Here is a 10,553-nt window from a genome sequence, read left to right on the forward strand (position 1 = left end):
AGCTGGTGACTCACTCACAGAACAACATACAAGAGGCTAACCACATGCCATGAAGAGCAGTTAGGGTAAAGTGTCTTGATTAAGGACGCAACTAGGACTGCCCAGTTGGCCTCTCTCTCGGCTTGCTTTGAAACTCTAACCACTATAGGCAGGGAGTGTCAAACCACACAATGTGCATCTTTACACTAGGTAACCCGATAATTCTGATGATAAATGATGGGGCGGTACAGAATCTTAGATATTTTCATGGAAAATAACTTAATTAATCTATGGCTATGTAATGTGCGCATCTTCCAATTTGGACATTCATCTACCCGAAAAAAATATTAAAGCTATGCACATTACAGGGTTTTTATGGTAAATGAAACAACTCTATTTGAGTTATTGCAGCTCCCCCAGGTTTTTTTATGGAGAGATTACATATAAAGCAAATTACAAGTTGCCAAGATACAGTCATTGCAAAAATACAAAAAACAATAAAAAGAAAGAAAACAGATAACTATTGAAAAATGTAACAAAAAATTAAAGTAATCCTGTGAGAAATGGAACATAATTTATTTGCCATGAAAATTTTTAAAACTAAAAAAAAAAAAATCTAGTTCACCAATGAAAATTTGTAAAATGAAACCATCAACATTGCAAGTATTACTAAAAATACAACTTCAAGCAGAATTACGATATATTATAGATGATACAAATTTTTGTGTGACAGAAAAATGATTCTCATACTTTTTCCATGTCACAACCATTCAAAGGTTAACATCTGATTATATAAAAAAACATAAAAAAAAAAATGAGAAAAGAAAGTATTAAAATTTTTTATTAAAACCAAGCTCAGGAAGATTTTACATATAATTTGATTGTATGTACATGGTATGAACATATATCTTAAAGGTCTATTCATAAATTTATTTTTGATAAAAAATTTACTCTAAAGTATCTATGATTTAATGTATTTTTATTTTTTTATGTATATATATTGGAAATTATAGATATATCTTAATCTCTTATTGTAACATTTTTATTTTTTTTAATTTTAAATTTGCGTATCAGTATTTATCGATGCATTCTTTTTATTTAACTAAAAACATCTATTGAATGTGTTTTCCTGACCTTTATGTATATCTATCAAAAAAGAAAATTTTGTGACAGATTTATTTTAATTGTTTTTCTTTAACTTTCCCTTAATTGGAAATGTACTTAGTTTTGTCTGAGAACGGGTTGAAAGCTTCCAGAATTAGTCTATTTTTAGCCTCCTCATTTCAAAACAGTACTCTGGCTTTCTTTCACTCTCTTAAGTCTGCGATGACAGAATCAGAAACATGTAACAGAAATGAAATAGTGAATACATTTCTAAATTAATTTTGAGATTCACATCTTAAGATTTCTAAGATATTTACAAAACTGTGTACATATACATCTTTCTCCTTTCCAAGATATTCCTGAATTTTTTTTTTTTTCAAATCAATAACCGGATCTAGCATTGACATAATTTAAATGCTAAAATGTGTTTTTACTACTACTTGCAACTCTGTTGACACAAATATTTTTTCTCTAAAACATTAACAGTTAAAAATAAATAATGAAATATAAACGGTTGTAAGTAGATGTACTCAGGTACATATGGACATCTTCTTGGCATGATGTAGTTACCTCCCGTCCTCCTGAGTTTAAACAGTCTAAGATACTTATATAAGTGAATATCTTTTTCAGTTTTCACAATCATTATCATGATATTTCGTTATAAAACTGTATTTCCTCTTTAAAAGGAAATCCTTCACACCAGAGATAGCAGCTGGACTGTAATCAAAATGGCTTAGATTGCGTGAATACATTATTTTGCAAACTTACCTCACCCGCGCGCTGGTCTAGAAAAATGACAAATTTGCAATTGATGAGATTTTTAAGACCATGACTCTGCAAAACTCTGATTGGGTAACAGAACCAACATGGATATATTACAGAGTTTTGTACAAATAATCTACGAATTCAAATCATGATTAACTCTCCTCACGTATTCACACAAATATAAATCCCACACGGTATGTAAATGATTCACAGTATTAATTTTTATTTCATTCGTTGATTTTTTTTAAATGTTATATACCAGATGTTTAAATTTCATATCAGACTACTAACTTCAAAATTTCTAATGAAAATAAAGTAATGTTGCCCATGAATTTTAGTCACAGAACTAAATAATTTTTATGAAATTACATTGTGGGTTGGCTTTATACTTACATTAGTAACATTTTTACATAGATTGGTTGTTTGACGTTGCAAGCCATGAAAAGTGCTTAAGGCTCAAGCTCAAGGCTTATAGTAAGCCTATATGATAAATTTCTTATGTAGTGCTGAAACAGAAATACTAAAGACCACTAAGTGTATATTTTATGTAATTTCTCTTTTATTTGTTCTTATTAGATATCATTCATGCATAAAAAATAAATATTTCTTCCAATTTCTCCAATAGACATGGAAATTGCTGGAAAAAGTGTTTGAATTTTCGGTTCTGAAAAGTACTGGAAAAAGTGTAAAAACAAGATTTGGCCCTAAATAGTGCTTAAAGAGTGTTAAAATTTTGTTACTGATTAGTGCTGGAAGAACTGTTTGAATTTCAGTTCTGAAAAGTGCTGGAAAAAGTATTTGAATTGTTTTCCTGAATAGTGCTAGAAAAAAAAATTGTCCTTGAAAGACTGTATGATCATATTTTGTAAAATTACAAAATTTGAACCGTACACTTTAATAACAACATACGTAAATGTGTATTGCATGATTAATTTGTTGTAGATTTAAGTCTCAGGTTACACATAAGTGGGCATATTTACGTATTTTTATTAAATTATTTCAAGATATTTTCAATAGAGGGTATAAATATTTAAAGATATTTTGTTGATTATAAAACAATTCAATGCAGTTATGATCAAATTAGTCATGTGTTGTGTGTGTTACATATGTATTACATATGTATTACATTTGTATGTGTGTGTGTATTACATATGTATTACATGTATGTGTATTACATTACATATGTATTATGTGTGTATATTTCATGTTACATATGTATTACATATGTATTACATTTGTATGTGTGTATATTTCATGTTACATATGTATTACATATGTATGGCATATGTATATGTGTATATTTCATGTTACATATGTATTACATATGTATGGCATATGTATATGTGTATATTTCATGTTACATATGTATTACATATGTATGGCATATGTATATGTGTATATTTCATGTTACATATGTATTACATATGTATGGCATATGTATATGTGTATATTTCATGTTACATATGTATTACATATGTATGGCATATGTATATGTGTATATTTCATGTTACATATGTATTACATATGTATGGCATATGTATATGTGTATATTTCATGTTACATATGTATTACATATGTATGGCATATGTATATGTGTATATTTCATGTTACATATGTATTACATATGTATGGCATATGTATATGTGTATATTTCATGTTACATATGTATTACATATGTATGGCATATGTATATGTGTATATTTCATGTTACATATGTATTACATATGTATGGCATATGTATATGTGTATATTTCATGTTACATATGTATTACATATGTGTATGTTACATATGTATTACATATGTATATGTGTATATTTCATGTTACATATGTATTACATATGTATGCATATGTATATGTGTATATTTCATGTTACATATGTATATGTATTACATATGTATGGCATATGTATATGTGTATATTTCATGTTACATATGTATTACATATGTATGGCATATGTATATGTGTATATTTCATGTTACATATGTATTACATATGTATGGCATATGTATGTGTGTATATTTCATGTTACATATGTATTACATATATGTGTATGGCATATGTATATGTGTATATTTCATGTTACATATGTATTACATATGTATGGCATATGTATATGTGTATATTTCATGTTACATATGTATTACATATGTATGGCATATGTATATGTGTATATTTCATGTTACATATGTATTACATATGTATGGCATATGTATATGTGTATATTTCATGTTACATATGTATTACATTTGTATTACTTATGTATGTGTGTATATTTCATATGTTACATGTGTATTACATTTGTATTACTTATGTACACATATTCTATATATAAATATGTGTTACATATGAGTTATATGTATTACTTAAGAATGAGTTACATATGAGTTATGTGTTACATATGCGTTATATGTGTTACATAAGTATGAGTTACATATGAGTTATGTGTGTTACAAATATTTTTGGTTTTAGTGAACAAAATTGACTTCTCAAATGATGAAGTAGAATAAATGTACAAGGTCACTTGTTTGTGACAATTTGTTTCACTGATAGTCATTATAATTAAGTTAACACTGTATGTAACTGTATTTAATGTCTTCCTGTGCACCTAGTTACTGTTAATAAGCCCATGTCCCTTATTTGATGTATTATATTGACAGAGATAACATGTGGACATCAGTCTTTATTATAACAAGAGTCAGCAGTTGGCTCGTGTCTGGTAATAAGCCCATCCCAACATCTGTGTCTGTTCAGTAATGATACTAACAAATACTATTTCATTTTTCTGTAGTAAGTCCCTGACTTGGAGATAGCGTGTCAGACTTATTTCAAGGACCATCCTCGATACTCCAGGGGTTGCAATCACTTTCGCTCTCGGCACCCATAGAACATATCATGAAAGTTCTGTGTGCGAGGATGATTACAGGGAAAATATGATAGTAATGTAACAGTTTCAAGCAAATGTTGGGTGTGAAGGCCTGTTGGCTTATTAGTAGTAAAATACATTATAATGGTGTCCGTATGTGTGTTCTAATTCATGTAAAATTGTCATGTTTTTACTAGAGTCGATTACACATACAGGAACAACATCAGTGGCTTGATTCTAGAGTATAGATATATGACTGATAGAGAAAGTCATTTTAAGATTTTTTTTCTGGGTATTTATGCACTTGGTTATTTCTAAAATTTATTGCACTTTCCTGAAAAAACTTTTCCCAGTTTGAATATTTATTTGTTATGGAGTTTCCGTCTGTTTGCTACAGTATATATATCTTGTGGGGTAATTTTTACTGTTCCTGATTTTCCTGTTTTAAAGGGATTACATGTGTATTGTTATCTGTTGATCGGGTAAGATTTAACAAATCACAAATGGCTACATTGTTGTGAGTGGTCTCCCTTAATGAGATTTGAAAACTAAAGTCTTTGATCAATCTTATTTTGACTTAAAAACTCCCATTAATTATAATATGGCTTTTGATAAATAAATATGTTGGTATTTACTGTAAAGGTTTTTCTTTCTACCATGAATTAAAAAACTACTAATTTTATATTTTTGAATCATTTGGTGTTCACAATTTTTTTTTTTTAGAAATTTTACAAATTTGATAAAAACATATTTAGTGCTGAAAATTAGTGGCATTGACTTTTTTTTTCTCACATATTTGGAAATCATAAATGTGTCACAAATGATTTGCCATTTGTACTGTTAGAAGCAGCATTATCTACTTTGTGTTCTGATGAAATATTCATATTTTGATCCTAATAACACCTTTCCTTCATTGACAGCTTTTGACACCTCTAGTTCATTTGTAGAGATACTAGAGCAAATATCATAACATGAAATGCCCTTATTGTGATATTTAATTTAATACACCCTGAATACTAGAAATTTTATTGCCGAGAATCTCTTTTTGTTAAAGCAAAATAGTTTTGCGGAAATATTATTTTTAGATATCTACATTTATGTAATGGGAAACTTTATGGGGTGTCAAACAGAATCATTAGTGGTGTGTTTGTTCATGGCCAGTTATATCATTCAGTACCTCACTTACAATGCACATTATATATACAGGTCCTCTGTTGATACGAGAACGTTGGACCTAAAAAATGAAAAAAAAAATCTATTATACGAGAGGTCCCAAACAAACACAAAAACAAACACAAAACAATTAAACACAATCCAGGCGAGTTTATGATTTGGTCAGTCAGTGTAGTGGTCAGTGTTGTGGTCAGATAACATAAGAGAATGACCAAGGAAATGACATACTTGGTATTCTATACATCACAGAGTAAAGGAATGTTTTACAATAATTATTGGTTTAACAAAGATTTACAGGTATGTTTAAACCTACTGAATTGTATTTGTGAATATTTGTGTAAATAATACCATCATTTTTTACAAATTAAAGTTAAGAAACTTCATTTTATTTCACTTTCATGTCTTGCAGAATTTTTTTTCATTTTATTATATGAAAGGATATAGCTTCAGCATGACATTGTACTTTAAAGACAAAAGCTATTGGCCAGTTTGAGCAAATTTTTGCATACCATCCTCTAGAAGATTATTTATGATGTGTAAATGTAAAAATGTTGGAAAACGGTTTTGGAAATAGATTTATATGGTAATATTCAGATTCATGTTCTAGAGAATCTATTCATCTTTTGATGTGTGCTCTGTAAAACCAACAATATTGGTAGAGGATTTATTTCTGTTCATTTTGGGGTTGTTCTTAACCTACAAATTCATTTCTTTTTAACTTTTAAAATTTTGATAGAGAAAAATTTATCCGTGAAATTAAGTATCTACAAAACAATGAATTTTTTCAGAAACCATGAAAATAAAGCCACACAAAAATACATATTTTACAGTATATTAATCTCATGGATTTCGTCCGATTAAGTGTAGATTTATCCTAAATTGAGGTGTCAGAGCTGCTAAGGATGTTTTTGCAAACTAGTTTTAACAATCTCAGTGAAAAACCAGAACTTCACATCAAAAGAGGAATAGATTCTTGTAATTATATTATTGGTCATATTTTTCATGATCTGGCATTGATATTGCCAGTAATGTAGAACAGTTTTACAACTGAAATTATTTTGAAGACGTATAGAAGATTAAATTTTTAATTGGGATGTTAAGGTGTGATGTTAAAGTATGTTGCTTTCCATTATGTGTATGTTATGAAGTGTATGTGAAGAGACAGTCTAATTGTGTGCCGTCATCATCCATCACTGGGGTATGAATTATATATTTGATATTTAGATGTACATAATAGTTTATAGTGAGGTGTGGACTGCACATTTATAATTTCATTTTTTCTTTCTTCATATTTTATCAAAATAGCATCTTAATTCTTTTCTTATTAACACGTGGATACATACAACATTGTGGACATGATATGAAGATATTTATGTATGAAGTTTTTTTTAACTGTTTTAAAATCAAATTCACTAATGCTGGTAATCATCTTCACTTACTACCTTCATGTCTGATGAATTGAATTAGTGTCACCAACTTTCTGTGATCAAATATCAAATCATAGCCCTTCAAAATCTAGGGTCCATGGCTATTTTAAAGGGAAATCTTGACGATATCCAATTGCAAATAAGAATTTGATAATAATGATAAAAATGCATTTGAATATTCTAAATATATTCAAAATACCAAGCATATTTAGTCCAAAATTGTTCATGATTTATCTGGTCAGTATATAGCTGATATTAGGTTGACAACATCCTCGATCCTCCAGAGTTAACAATCACTATCTGCACCCCTTGATTATGTCATTACAAAATTGAAGGTTCCATCATGACAAGACATCAAACGAATCTCGAGGTCGCATGAAAGTATATAGTAATTACTGTAAAGTTGGGTATTGCTCCTTCGTAATCTTCAAAACGAACGTATCAGCCTGTGATTGGTCAGGTGTTTGCTGGCTTGTGACCGATTTGTATCTAGTTATTCCATTTTGCTATCCCAGGTGTTGAGTACCTCTTGTTGTGGTAGTGTGTGGTATTTGAATTGTGCTCACATAGACATATTGATGTATATATGCTATTTATTGATGTAAGGAATGTGCTACTCGTCATTAAGTCACTGAATGCTATTTGTTGTAGGTTGTGCCTTGTGTAAAGAAATTCAGTCCGGGATGAAGTAGATATACCTTAAATTTTGTGTGTCTATCAATAAAAATCAGTAATGGAATACAGCTTTGTTATTTGATTCAGTTAGGAAGAAATTGGTATTCCTAAGACAACGGTTTGTCCAGAGTGAATTACCTCCCCTGTCCATGTATATGTATCATGGCTATGTGTTGACTCGGTGACTTGACATGAATTCTCAACCAGTGAATCTACACTGAGAAAACAATCAATCACTACAGGATGTTAATAGCACTAATTCTTGTGTAACGTTGCTAACCTTATCACATTTCGATCTGATGTCTGTAAAGGCTTGACAAGACACATGAATAGACTGACAGCAAGGACAACAAGAGGCCCAAGGGGCCTTAACGGTCACCTGAGGAATGTATGTCAATAATCTGGGGATTTTAAAATGTTGCAAAAATGTAACAACACTTGTGCAGGACCGTGTGTAAAACATCTTTTGAGCATCCCCTAGTGGGACCGTTTTTGACCCGATTTTTTTTTCATTCGCAAACTTTGTAGACCTTGCCATAATGACCCTAAATATCAAATATGAACTTATTCTGACTGTTAGTTCATGAGAAGATTTTTAAAGAATTACCTAATTTTACCCCCTTTTCCCCCCTATTGGGGCCACACCCTTTTTCTTCGCAAACTCGAGGGGCTTCCCATGGGGATGCTTTGTGCAAAGTTTGGTCAAAATCCATTCAGTGGTTCTTGAGAAGAAGTCGAATATATGAAAAGTTAACGACGCACGATGACAGACGGCTTAGGTGACCTAAAAACATATCCTAACACGTGCATAATAGACTGGCAGACAACACACACAACAAAAACCTACCCTGGTTCATGGATAGACTGATAGAAAGACGACAAAAATATATCCTGACAAACAAATAGACTGGCAGACAACAAACGTAACAAAAACATACACTGACGCATGGACAGACTGGCAGACAGATGGGACAAAAATATACCTGACACATGGACAGACATTGGAACGAAAACATCCTTACACATGGACAGACTGGCAGACAGATGGGACAAAAACAGATCCTGGTACATGGACAGAATGGCAGACAGATGGGATGAAAGCATCCTGACACATGGACAGACTGGCAGACAGATGGGACAAAAATATACCTGACACATGGACAGACATCGGGACGAAAACATCCGTACACCTGGACAGAATGGCAGACAGATGGGACAAAAACAGATCCTGGTACATGGACAGACATTGGGACGAAAACATCCTTACACATGGACAGACTGGCAGACAGATGGGAGAAAAACATACCCTGGTACATGGCAGACAGGTGGGACAAAAACATACAATCAGCTCAGCTAAAGGACAAGAAGAAATAAATTTGAATCATACTTTTGAAGCAACTAATGATAAATTTGAGTAAGTAATGAAATGTCTCAGAAGGCAAGGAAAGTCAATTGAAGGCAGAAAGAGGACAAAGCTTGAGGAACAGAAGGTAGAAGGTCCAACACACTGCCCATCACTATTCAGTTTAGCTATTTACTTAGGCTAAAGGCCCATCAGAGGCGAAGTTCAATTTAGCATATGTCCATATTGTTGGAGAGACTAATTGTTTCAGTATTAACATGTTTGAAGACACAATTGATAATGATACAAAGTACATAAAAGTACACCAGATCCTGTTGATTGACACATACAGATCTAAAAATGCAGGTCCTACTAGTCTACTCAGACTTCAAGAGAGTGCATGCAAGTTGCAATTTTGTATAACATTCTAGCTGCTCCAGGGATTAAGCTCGCTATTGCTTTCTGCACCCCTGAAAGATGTCATGGAAAAATTGAAGGCACAATTAAATTGATTGGTCTAGATTGGGCTTCAGGGAAAAAATTTAACCAATGACAGCCTGACTAGCTCTGTCAATGATTACATAACAGTGACACCCAACTTCAAAGACTTACAATATGCCATTATGTGATTTCAAGATTCCTTTGATGTACTCAAAGGACGAAAAAAAGTCTTGTCCACAAGCTGTCCTACATGGAACCTTCAAATTTGCTATCAAAGGTTCCAGGGGTGTAGAGAGCTATAGTGATTGTAAACCTTGTAGTACTGAGGACGGTACAGGTCAGGAAGTTGTGTCAAACTTCTACAATCTCCATATTTAAAAATAGCCAGTTCTAATCCGTAAGTCTGGATAATTCTGCTTAATAATGGTAACACATTCTAAACGCTAAATATGAACGCCCAATTACCTTCTAAATGTCTTTATTCAATTCCATATTCTGTTACAAGACATGACAAAATCACATTAAACATTGTAAACAATGACGTTGGCACAAATGCTATCTCTTCGTGGCCATTATAATTTTCCTTTTTAATCCTTTCAAAAACATTGTATTGTTTTTAAAAGTTTCCAAGAGTGCAGTTGAATATGCACTCTGTTGCACAATTGAAAGAAAATATGCATTTCAATTTGATGATGCTATTAATAGACTTCCTTAATTAAGTAGCATAACAGGTAAATTTTAATTAGTCATTCAGACACAATATTTTAATCCTAATTCCTCTA

This window comes from Ylistrum balloti, unplaced genomic scaffold, assembly GCF_031769215.1.
Source record: "Ylistrum balloti isolate Yb309-2 unplaced genomic scaffold, AGI_CSIRO_Ybal_v1 Utg369646, whole genome shotgun sequence".
NCBI lineage: Eukaryota > Metazoa > Mollusca > Bivalvia > Pectinida > Pectinidae > Ylistrum > Ylistrum balloti.